The sequence below is a fragment of the Protopterus annectens genome, chromosome 10.part0 (genome assembly GCF_019279795.1).
Source record: "Protopterus annectens isolate FY-2018-M chromosome 10.part0, PAN1.0, whole genome shotgun sequence".
Lineage (NCBI taxonomy): Eukaryota > Metazoa > Chordata > Ceratodontiformes > Protopteridae > Protopterus > Protopterus annectens.
In genome coordinates, this window is record NC_056744.1 from 1285969741 (window position 1) to 1285983426 (window position 13686).

A 13686-nucleotide genomic window follows, 5' to 3' on the forward strand; every position below is an offset into this window, starting at 1 on the left:
TAGGGACCAGCTCAAACAGTAAAATTTTGGGGAATTTAGTGGCATCAGGGACATAGAGAAGTTCTACCGAAGGCAAAGCAAAAGATTTTAGAATTTCCAACCCCTCTAGACAAAACGTTGGCACGGCGTTTTATAGGATTATTTGGATTTTGGAGACAGCATATTCCCCATTTAAGTCAAATACTTTCCCCATTGTGTAAAGTGACTAGGAAGAAATATGAGTGTATTTGGGGGGGGGGGTGATCAGCAAAAAGCTTTTGAACAAGCAAAGCAAGCTATTCAAAAGGCTTTAGATTTATGGCCCCTACAGGACGGGGAAGTAGAGTTACATGTATCCATGCAGAATCATTATGCTAATTGGAGCCTTTGGCAGAAACAGGGATCAAAGAGGGTGCCATTAGGATTCTGGACTAGGAAATTACCAGATGCAGGAGAAAGGTATTCTCCTTTTGAGAAGCAATTGCAAGCATGTTACTGGGCACTGGTAGACACTGAATAAATGACAATAGGACATACTGTACTTTTGCGACCAGAAATATTTATAATGCAGTGGGTAATGAGTTCACTTAAGATGCATTGAATAGGTCATGCGCAGGAAGCAAGCATTATTAAATGGAAATGGTACATTCAGGATAGGGCCAAACCTGGAATTAATGTGGTAGCGATGTTACATGAAAAAGTGGCTCAAATACCAATAGATCAACAACTATCTGTTACTGACAAGGCTCAACCAGTCAGTGAGTCCCCGGTAAAATGGGGTATGCCATATGTACAAGTACCATTAGAACAACATAAACATGTTTGGTTTACTGATGGGTCAGCAAAATATGTAAGAAATAAAAGATGTTGGAAAGCTGTAACCTATAATCCAGTGACTAAAAGAGTTTTAACATCCTTAGGAAATGGTAAAAGTAGTCAGTATGCAGAATTATATGCTGTATATCAAGCACTGAAACAACCCAGCCACTGGGGATGCGTAAGCCAGTGCATTTCTTTGTGCCAGTCCCAAGCACGGATAAATGGGGAGGGTTGCATCAGGAAGAGTATCCAGCATAACATTTTGCCAAATCATACATGCAGACAACAGTACAGATATACATACCGGATCGGTCGAGGCCCGGGTTAACAACGACCGCCACCAGTACTGCTGGCCAACAGGGTGCTGGCAGAAATTGGGCTACTGTTGGCCAAAGGAGGAGAAAAGGGGGAAGGCATGCCCGAAGGCAGGTAAAGGCTAGGACTGTGATAGTGAGGGTCAGAACTTTGAATGTTGGCAGTATGACTGGTATAGGGAGAGAGCTAGCTGATGAGATGGACCGAAGGAAGGTTGGTATATTGTGTGTGCAAGAGACCAGAGGAAGGGGAGCAAGGCTAGGTGTATCAGAGGCGGTTCCAAATTGTTTTATCATGGTGTGAATGGGAGGATAAATGGCATAGGCATTATTCTGAAAGAACAGTATGCTTAGAGTGTTTTGGAGGTGAAAAAAGTGTCGGATAGAGTGATGTTTATGAAGCTGGAAATTGATGGTGTAATGATGAATGTTGTTAGTGCATATGCTCCACAAGTTGGGTGTGCGATGGATGAGAAAGAAAAATTTTGGAGTGAGTTGGATGAAGTGGTGATGACTGTACCCAAGGGTGAGAGACTGGTGATTGGAGCAGATTTCAATGGGCATGTTGGTGAAGGGAACAGAGGGGATGAGGAAGTGATGGGTAGGTATGGTGTTAAGCAAAGGAATGCAGAAGGTCAGATGGTAGTGGATTTTGTCAAAAGGATGGACATGGCTGTGATGAATACATATTTTAACAAGAGGGAGGAGCATAGGGTGACATACAAGAGTGGAGGAAGATGCACACAGGTGGATTATATCTTATGTAGAAGGGCCAATCTGAAGGAGATTGGAGACTGTAAAGTGGTGGCAGGGGAAAGTGTAGTTAGGCAGCATAGGATGGTGGTTTGTATGATGACATTGGTGATCAAGAAGAGGAGGATGAGTGTGAGGGCAGCACCAAGGATCAAATGGTGGAAATTGAAAAAGGGTAATTGTGAGGTCATGTTCATGGAAGAGTTAAGACAGGCATTTGGTGGCAGTGAAGAGTTACCGAATAGCTGGGTAACTACAGCAGAGCTAGTAAGAGAGATGGCTAGAAAGGTGCTTGGTGTGACATCTGGAAAGAGGAAGGAGGACAAGGAGACCTGGTGGTGGAATGAAGAAGTACAGGAGAGTATACAGAGAAAGAGTTTGGTGAAGAAGAAGTGGGATTGTCAGAGAGATGAAGAAAGTAGACAAGAGTATAAGGAGATGAGGTGCATGGCAAAGAGAGAGGTGGCGAAAGCTAAGGATAAAGCATATGAAGAGTTGTATAAAAGGTTGGACACTAAGGAGGGAGAAAAAGGACTTGTACCAATTGGCTAGACAGAGGGACTGAACTAGTAAAGATGTGCAGCAGGTAAGGGTGATAAAGGATAATGAGGGAAACGTACTAACAAGTGAGGAGAGTGTGTTGAGTAGATGGAAAGAGTACTTTGAGGGGCTGATGAATGAAGAGAATGAGAGGGAAAGAAGGTTGGATGATGTGTGGATAGTGAATCATGAAGTGCAGTGGATTAGCAAGGAGGAAGTAAGGATAGCTATGAAGAGGGTGAAGAATGGAAAGGCTGTTGGTCCAGATGACATACCTGTGGAAGCATGGAGGTGTTTAGGTGAAATGGCAGTGGAGATTTTAACTAGATTGTTTAATGAAATCTTGGAAAGTGAGAGGATGCCTGAGGAATGGAGAAAAAGTGTTTTGGTACCGATTTTTAAGAATAAGGGTGATGTGCAGAGCTGTAGTAACTACAGAGGGATTAAACTGATCAGTCACAGCAGGAAGTTATGGGAAAGAGTAGTGGAAGCTAGGTTAAGAAGGGAGGTGATAATTAGTGATCAGCAGTATGGTTTCATGCCAGGAAAGAGCACTACAGATGTGATGTTTGCTCTGAGAGTGTTGATGGAGAAGTACAGAGAAGGTCAGAAGGAGTTGCATTGTGTCTTTGTGGATTTAGAAAAAGCATATGACAGGGTGCCTAGAGAGGAGTTATGGTATTGTATGAGGAAGTCGGGAGTGTCAGAGAAGTATGTAAGAGTGGTACAGGATATATACGAGGGTAGTGTGACAGCGGTGACATCTGCGGTGGAGTGACAGATGCATTTAAGATGGAGGTGGGAATACATCTAGGATCAACTCTGAGCCCTTTCTTATTTGCAATGGTGATGGACAGTTTGACAGATGAGATCAGACAGGAGTCCCCGTGGACTATGATGTTTGCAGATGACATTGTGATCTGTTGTGAGAGTAGGGAACAGGTGGAGGAGATCATGTAGAGGTGGAGATATCCTCTAGAGAGAAGAGGAATGAAGGTCAGGAGGACTAAGACATAATATATGTGTGAATGAGAGGGAGGATAGAGGAATGGTGAGGATGCAGGGAGTAGAGGTGGCAAAGGTGGATGAGTTTAAATACTTGGGATCAACAGATCAGAGTAATGGTGAGTGTGGAAGAGAGGTGAAGAAGAGAGTACAGGCAGGATGGAGTGGGTGGAGAAGAGTGTCAGGAGTGATTTGTGACAGATGAGTACCAGTAAGAGTGAAAGGGAAGGTCTACAAGAGGGTAGTGAGACCAGCTATGTTATTTGGGTTGGAGACAGTAGCACTGACAAAAAGGCAGGTGTCAGAGCTTGACCTGGCAGAGTTAAAGATGTTAAGAGTTGCACTAGGTGTGACGAGGATGGACAGGATTAGGAATAAGTATATTAGAGGGTCAGCCCAGGTCAGAAGGTTTGGAGACAAAGCCAAAGAGGCAAGATTACATTGGTTTGGACATGTACTGAGGAGGGATGCAGAGTATATTGGGAAAAAGATGCTAAGGATGAAGCTGCCAGGTAACAGGAAAAGAGGAAGGCCTAAGATAAGGTTTATGGATGTGGTGAGAGAGGACATGCAGGTGGTTGGTGTGACAGAGCAAGATGCAGAGGACAGGAAGAAATGGAAACAGTTGATCTGCTGTGGTGACCCCTAATGAGAGCAGCTGAAAGAAGAAGAAGAAGAAGATCAAGCACTGAAACAGGAGATACTAGGTACATGTCATATTTATACTGACTCTTGGTCAGTGGCAAATGGATTGGCAACTTGGTTGCCTACCTGGCAGAAGAATGACTGGAAAATTCATTCAAAAGAAATTTGAGGAAAATAATTATGGCAATCAATTTGGTAAATGATAAATCAAGGTACTGTAACAGTTTATCATGTTGATGCACATTGTTCTGCAGATTCTCTAGAATGGTGGTTTAATTCTGTTACAGATGAACAAACGAGAATTTCAGAAGCTAATATACCAGATGATTCTGAGCAAATGTGGATGGCAAAATTGGCAGATCAAAAGTGCAGACACCTGGGGAAAAAGGCTACTTAGAGGTGGGTACAAACTAGAGGAATTGCACTTTCATTAGACTTAATTAAAACTGTTATATTACAATGCCCTGATATGTCAGCATACTCAACAAAGATCCATACCTCATATAGTTCAGGGACATATAGGGCGAGGAAAGTTGGCAGGACAAATATGGAAAATTGATTATGTTGGTCCTTTACCATTAAATAAAGGCTGCCAATATATATGTACAGCGAGCGACACAAGTAAGTACTTTAAGAACTTTAGACTTAATCATTTTGTATTATGGAATGCCTTTGCAAATACAGAGTGACAACGGTTCCCATTTTAAGGGAAAAATAGTGCAGGATTTTGCAAAACAATATAATATTGAATGGGTATTTCATATACCCTATTACCCGCAGACAGCACAGTTAATTAAAAGAATGAATGGCTTACTTAAAGATCAATTAAGAAAATTAGGAAATGGGACTCTGCAAAAGTGGAGAGATAATTTAAATATGGCATTACAGATTTTAAATAATAGACCAGTTTCAGAAACAGAAACACCATTAATGAGAATGTTAACTCCAGCATTGCAGATCAAACCATATGTGACGACTGAAACAATTACATATTGGGAAACTCAAGCAGGTGCATTAGCTCCTACTAGAGCTACACCTGAAACTGCAGGATTGAGTCTATATTCAATGAATACTTGTAAAATACCGCCAAGGACAATTCAGCTGACTGACACTGGGATTGGAATTCAAATTCCAACAAAGCATTTTGGTTGGATAGTGCCTCAATCAACACTTTCTTTGAAAGGTGTTCAGGTTGTAAATGGAGTTATTGAAGCAGGTTATCAAGGGGAACTTAAAATGATTTTGTTGAATACTTCAGATGAGAATGTTCATGTACAGAAAAAGGATAGGGTAGCCCAAATATTTATTGTACCTGTGTTAGGCGGCACCATCACCAGAGGACAGTCACCGCCTGTTGCTGCCTTCAAGAGGGAGCAGATATCTAGTATGCATGAAATCAATTCAGGTGCAAAAATATGGGTCCATGAACCCAATAAATAACTTGAACAAGCAGACGTTATTGCTGCTGGGAATGATAATACTGATTTAATTATTAGACCAGGAAAGGAAAAATGGGACTATATACCAGCAGAATGGTGTTATTTGCGAGAATAATCATGCTATTTTCTTTTGAGTTCAGATTTTAATTCCAATGTTAATTATTGTTTGTCTCATGTTATATGAATCCCCTTCGGCGGAGTGTGTAACATCAGGAGTAAAAGCAGTTAAAATTAATTCAACGGTATTCTAGTGGAGATGGGTTGCTAGTACACGAAATAGAACACAAGGGAATTTTACTTGTCCCGCTGGGCAAGGATGTCCTACTATCAATTTGAACATAAAGATACCCTCTTCTTACCCTCCAAATGGTTAAATTTCTTTCAAAAGTCAAATTGATGACAAACTACTACATGTTACTAGATGACAGACATGCTATGGTAATAATTCAAAATTACACAGACATAAGATGTTGTAATCGAAAATACGAACAGACATACCGAGAAAATTACTACTTTTGCCAGAACGGAATTGATATTTATAATAAATGCATTGATTTACAGAACATTACAGTACTGTTTTGTATGAACGCAACTCAGATTATAAATGGAATATGGGCCTCTCAAATAACTATATTAAACAACCACCCCAAGGCTCACTTTGACCAAATAATTAAAGTGCCTTCTACATGTAAATATGTAGGACAAACATATCAAAAAACTGTACTGTATTTTAATGTTACTTTTCCAAAAACAGGTAAATGTAGACAAAACAAGCTTGGTATAGCACCTTATTGAGGGTATTGGTACAGGGTTAGGAACTTTAAATGCCATTGACGTTGAAGTTTTAGCTAATAAAATCAAAACTGTGGGTCAGGATGTTTCACAAATTATACATTTACAAGCACAGTGGAATCCTACAGTTTGGCATACCCAAAAACAGCTAGTTAGTTATGAAAAATAATTTTTGAATCAATTTAATGCTTCTGTAGTACATAATTTGAAATTTGACAAAAATGTTACTAAGTTTGTAAACTGGATAACATGTACTTTCCAATCTTTTTATGTTTCAATACAGAAGAATTTTGTGCAGACAAAATTAATGCTTAATAATGAACATATATGGAGACAGTTATTTAACAAATGGATACCTAATACTAATTGGATTAGATTGTTTTCTGAAAAAAAAGATGCACAGATAATTTTTGTACAGGTTATAGCATGCATTATAATGTCACAAATGCAAAAATAATGTGTCAATTTGTAACTTTGCCATTGGTATTTGGAGCTCCTGTGTATCCATTCCATTATTGGCTACCCCACCTGGAAGGAAATTATGTTGATTTCTCAAACCGAACGCACAAACTGGAACACTGTACTGAAACAATGGATGGACTTATTTGTGGACAACATTCCCCTATATATGAACCATGTTTTCTTCAACATTCCATCAACAGCTGCAAATGGACTGTATTGCCTCCTACATTTGAAATGTTTGTAGAAATAGCACCACAATTTATATGCTTAGTGACAAACCAAACATTATTGTATACTTTGACGCACCCTTTTGTAGGTTGTTTAGGTAATGTAATTCATTTACATTGGCACAATGAAACTTATGTATTTTCTCCTGAGACACGTGCTAATGTATTTCATACCTGGTTACCAGACAAGCTGGAATATCATAATTTGACATTTAGCTTAAATCATTTACAGAAAGTATTAAATAATACTCAACATCTTGTAAAACATTTACGGGTAGTAAATCACAGTATTCTACATCATGAAATGACAAGCATTATTACAGGGAATAAATTGGTTAGTTTAGCCAAGAAGACAGAATCTGATACTGCACACAATTGGTGGGATATATTTACTGGATGGTCAACATCTGGTACCAAATTGTTAAAATGGTTAATACATCCAATATATATTTTAATGATTGTTTTGATTCTGTTGACATTTTGGAATTGTGGCTTAACTTACTGTGTTTATAATAAGGCAAATATGGTTTTAAATGTCGGATATAAGTGAATCAATAGTCAAGGGGCCGAATGTGATACGAATGTGATACGAAAGAGGGGAACATTGAGAGAGTGTAATTATTTGACTGTTGCCTCATTATATCTTGACATTCCTTTTATTCTTTCTTATTTCTTCTTGAAACTTTCTAGTCTTTTTGGCAGGCATAAGAGATGATGTTCTGTTCCGGAACATTCTGATGATTTCAGCAAGTTACATTCAATTACGAAACATGACCTGTTTACTACTATTGGTTATGCAATATAACTTAGAATGATGTTATGTTCTGAAATATTCTAGTCTTCTGGGCAGGCATAAGAGACGATGCTCTGTTCCGGAACATTCTGATGATTTCAGCAAGTTACATTTGATTACGAGACATACTTTGTTTACTACTTTTGTTTAAGAAACATGTCTTGTCTGGAGTTTTCTAGTAATGTACTAAAACTTGCAAGGTTATTGGAATATTCCAGTGTAGTATTTGAAATTTGCAGAATCATTGTACTTGGCAGGATTTGCTGTTCCTTCTGGGGTGGGTGGCCAACACCACAGAATGCTCTAGCAAGATCCGGCATACACTGGGAAAGTAATGATTCTCATGACTTGTGGTAAACAATCTGGTTATATATAAATGGGATTCTCTGCACTCAGGCAGAAGCCTCACCTGTGGAGTGGACGCACTGCCCAGGACTGTTTTCCTGATGAAGACTCCTGTCTGACTGCAATGGGGCTTCCCAGTCGAGACTGAAGACAGGATTAAGCTTTCCCTTTATCAGTGATGTATAACTTTCTTTAAATGTATTGTCTAATCTTATTTTCTGCTAAACTTTTTATTTTAGTAGAACAGAGTGAATTTACTTTTCTAGACAAATAAAGTTTATTAGCTTGTTAGTTTTCTTGGTGACAGTAGAAATAAAGTTTGTATTAGTTAACTTTTGTTGTATAGTGCTTTTATTTCGAATCCTGCTCATTAGGCAATACAGGGGCAAACACCAAAATATATGTCGTCAGTAATACAACAGATTGTTTTTCATAGCCTATTGTTTATCAGACCTATGTGGAGAATTTAGCTGGTCAAAATAAGAATATTCTAAGGATAAATATGAGCAACCTATGACTGATCAATAGGTGAAGAACCAGTGGCTGTCTGCAGCTTCAGGGACCACAGAATGGAATGTAGTACAGTGCCTACAACATTACCAAAGACTGTACCTCCAACACAGAAGTCCACTCACACAGTTTCATCATAGACTAGTACTTACGAAGGATAAGTTTTCTTGCAATGAGAAGTGTACCCTGCTTATCCAGCTTCAGGTGAGGGCTGTATTGAAGAAAACAGTGGAGTAATGAAGCTTGGACCCCAAATATATACTCCATGCTTAGTTAGATTCCAAGCTCATTTAGCATAGTGGCAGCTTCTCATGTACAGTGGGCAAGGACACCATGGGAGAACATCAAGAAATTAAGAAGATAGAAGTACAACACTTATGAAAGATAGCTGAAAAATAACCTCTTCTACCACATCTAACATTGTTGTCTCCTATTTGAGAAAATGGGTATGTCACCTGTAAGACAGACATTGCACCTTCCAACAATATTTTTGTTGACTGGAGCTCCCTGCATGTTTTATCACCTAGAACCTTGCAGGTGCTCTTCCATGTGAATGGAAACACCTGTCTTATATATCACCTTCTGAAACATGCTGACATTACCTGTGATGTATTGTGGCTGCCAAAGGTATAACATGTAAAATTTGTGTTAAAGCCCAAATTATGTTATTTACACTGAGGCCACACAGTTTGCCGAGCTGTACACCCTTCCACAATTCTTACTGCTGCATACTATTCATGTTGATACTTATGTCAAGAATTTAAATGGCATTTTTGATATGTGCAGTTCTTGCTCTGTATGCCATTCTTCAGGACACAGCGAAATGGAACTCTGTTCAATGTGGAACTGCTTGATGTTCCACATTGAACAGAAGATGGTCCACTGTGCGAGTTTTTGATTGGCTCATATACTGGTATACGAGCCAATCAAAAAAAATCAAAAAACAGAGCTCTGTTCAATGTGGAACTGCTTGATGTTCCGCATTGAACAGAAGAGGGCCCACTGTGCAAGTTTTTGATTGCCTCGTATACCGGCATATGGGCCAATCAAAAATCACCAAACACAGAGCTATCTTTCATGGGGAACTGCAATGTTCCGCATTAAAGACTAAAGACCTATTTTTTTTTTTTTTTGGTCTTCACCTAGTTTGAAAGACCTTTTATCGGCCAGTCAAGAATCTGGCAACCCTAAAAGAGGATGAAACATTTTGTGCTGGTATAATACCAGCACATATTTTTTCGTCCTCTTTTTCGTATAACCAAATATGGTAACCCTAATCTCTGCCAACATGGCTTACAAACTGCTCTTTAAGCCACACCCCTTCCCAATGCTGCTTTCATCTACCCCTGGCAAATAGACACCAGGATGACAGGATGATAATCATTTATATAATGATCAAAATATTAGGAAAAAGGATTTAGTAAATCCTCATATGCTCAACAAAAGAAAAATGGATATTTCAGTCCAATTGTAGATTCACATTTACATTATGCCTAATATTAGTGGAACTATACCCTGATGACTACACATGAGAGCTTCTGAACCTAGCATTTCACAACCCCTAGACAGCTAACACAAATGCTCACATGACTGATTTTTTGTAGATGTGTTGCAATGTCAGACAGCTATGGTCTTGCCCCAAAATAGTCTCTGTACCACAAAAATGTAGCCTCTGACACAGAGAACCATTCACATCACACACTCATACCATGAAACTATACCAGGCAAAAACAAACACAAACACTTTACCTAAGTACTCCCATGTATGAGTAAACATCACAGAGCTATACCATGCAAATAACCATCAAATATCATATGAAAAACAACAAATTCCCACAGGTATGGGCAGTTTGTCCAACAAACCATGACAACTATGATTACCAGTGACAAAAAACTGCACACAGTGCTCAATGTGACATAATATTAGATACAGGAATACAACCTAAGCAAATTCTTTATTGTGGTTCACTGTATATGTAGACATAAATATGTAGTAGACAGTTATTTCCAGTTAACCATGAACAACAAATGTGTTTTTTTATCTAACTAATCTTATATCTATCTGTCTATCCATCTATCTTTTGTTTACCAGTTTTGTCTTTCTAGGACAGTGGCTTCTTTTCAGGAGAGACCCAAAATAGTATTCATACTAAATAATGAAAATTTGGCCAGGCCACCAGGGAACGTCCCCAACATTTACTTAAATAGATTCCCCCACAATTCTTTGACACAAATTCTGTAAACAGCTGCATTGAATGTATTGCTTTAAAATCACATTTCTAAGAAGAGAAAAAAAAGCTCCTTCACTAACAATTACTTCACAGTCAAAGGACTACTCCGTACTGAACGGTCAGTGAATTCACCCAACCCCAACTTCAGTGCCACTAAACTCTCCATCATCATACCCACATTTTCCCAAGCACTTTACATTAATCTAGTTCAAAGCTGTTTCTACTAATGCCATTGAAAACAACCAATAAGATTCCCAGTGACAAACCATCAGGGTTTTATGACCTACATCTGTGGTTCATAAAGACGTATGCAGAACTATTACATTCACTCTACTTCAGCCACAATATGTTCCCTAAAACAGAAAGTGCCATTACTTAGACTCCAGAAACAACCCTCAGACTTGCTCAGCTTTCACATCCATTTCAATACTCCAAACACTTAGTAACATGCTGCAAAAAGTAGCCCATGATTAACCAGCTAAATGTTTGGCTGACCAAGTACTCCTATCCTTAACCAACATGGATTCTAGGCCAAAAACAGTACAATAAGAGGAATATAAATAATTGACGACATCCTCATGGTTACAGACAAACAAGTTACACTAGTAATATTTTTAAACCTGACCAAAGCAACTGACACTGTAGATCATCTACATGTGTGTGCACGCGCATGCACACGCACACACACACACACACACACACACACACACACACACACACACACACACACACACACACACACACACACACACACACACACACACAGACACACACACTGATAGGTTCATATGAACCACACACTGATGACAAGCATGAACAAATGGTTACCATTAAATATTTCAAGCTTTTGCTGTCATATCTACACACACCACACCTCTTTTCTCCTATCCCCAAAAGCCAGCCACTTTCTGTGTACTTCGTTGGTGTTAGACTGTGACAAAAGTGAAAGAACAAACAGTGTCAGTAATTTTTTTTAAACTTGTTGTTGTCATATGCCCATACATAGCATGATCTCTTAGCCCCCCAAGCACAAGATAGCCTCCTGTACATGTCTGATGTTTGACTGAGAGGAAAGTGGTAAAAATATTGATCTCAAACATATACCAACTTGTTTTGCCTAGACAGTACAATACATTTAGATAAGATATGGAGACTTTCTGCGCATGTCTCAGAGGTGTGATTGTAAGGAAAGTCAGAAAAACAGTCAAACTGTCCCCAGGACCCACATCAGCCAGAAGAATTCTTTATGTGTCTGTACATCTACAGATAATACTGGTATAATTTTGTTCCGCAGATTAACACACATATGTCCCTGACAGCCAGATCTTTCAAAGGACACACACACACACATGCATCTATCCACAATCCTTATTTATTTAACATTTGTTTACTGGGAAAGTCTGACATACACAGCCCATTTTCAGCAGAGGCACAGGGAGAAACACTCCAGATGCATGTTTTGGAATGTGGGAGGAAACCACAGCACATGTAGGAAACCCATGCAAATGCAGGGAGGGCATGCAGACTCTGCACAGAATGCACCCCAGTTGAGAATCACACCAGCAAACTTCTTGTTGTTAGGTGACAACACTGACCACTGCACCACTGTGCTTCCCTTTTTTTCGCATTTTGCACATAGCATCAGGGTGTCATTTCAATAGTGGCCATCATCTAGAGTCAATGTTCACACTGCCAGGTGGCTAGGCCTGCTGCAGTTCTTTCATACTACAGATACATACACAGGCAAACACCTATGGGCAATTTAGAGTGTCCAATCCACTTACCAGATGCCTTTGGAATGTGAGAGGAAACTGGAGCACCTGGGGAAAACCCACTCAAACACAGGGAGGACATGCAGACTCTGAACAGAAGGCATCTAAGCCAGGAATCAAACTGGAGAAGCACTTGCTATGAGGCAACACAACTACACACACACACACACACACACACACACACACACACACACACACACACACACACACACACACGTATACAACACACACACACACACACATATAAATATTTGTATGTATGTAATATATATATATATATATATATATATATATATATATATAAATATATGTGTGTGTCTGTGTGCATGTGTGCGTGTATATGTTCATATAGGTTCATAGGTGTTTAATAGGCTAATGACCCTGGAGACTTTACAAGCCTAGTCCAAAGTATTCCCTGGCATTGTGCCATCCGACGTTAGTTTCTAGTGCCCTATCAAGCAAGGCCACTGAAGTGATCCCCGGGGTAAATTTTCTATTTCCCACCCACTTGTCAAGATTTCTCTTGAAGAGGGCTAGTGAGGTGCTCTGTTTGACCTGTATTAGAAGTCTGTTACAGAGCATGGGCAGTCTCTGAGTTAAGAACCTGTCCCTCCAGCATGTTCTGTTGATTGAGATAATGAGGTTGAGATCTCTGGAGCGTGTTGTATGGAGGAACTGGGACTTTTTTAGATGTAGCATATCTAACAGTACTGGGTCAGACATGGCTTTGTAGGTCAAGAAGAGATCACCTTTAAGTAGGTGATATGAGACAGAGTAAAGCTTGAGGTTTTTGAGTGCCCACATATGGCATGTGTTTAAGTCCTAAGATCCTCTTAGTGAGGTATTTTGTGGCATTTCCAGTTGTTCTAGGTGTCTAGTGAGGGACATGCCAAATGGGGTGTTGTACTCTATAATAGGTCTAATGAGTGAAGAGAAGAGGGAGAATATAACCTCTATCTTCCTGGATGCAAAACTCTTATTAATGAGATGTGCCACATAGAAGGATTTTCTGACCACAGTGGCAATGTGGTTGTCAAAGGAGAGGTCGGTATCAACCTGT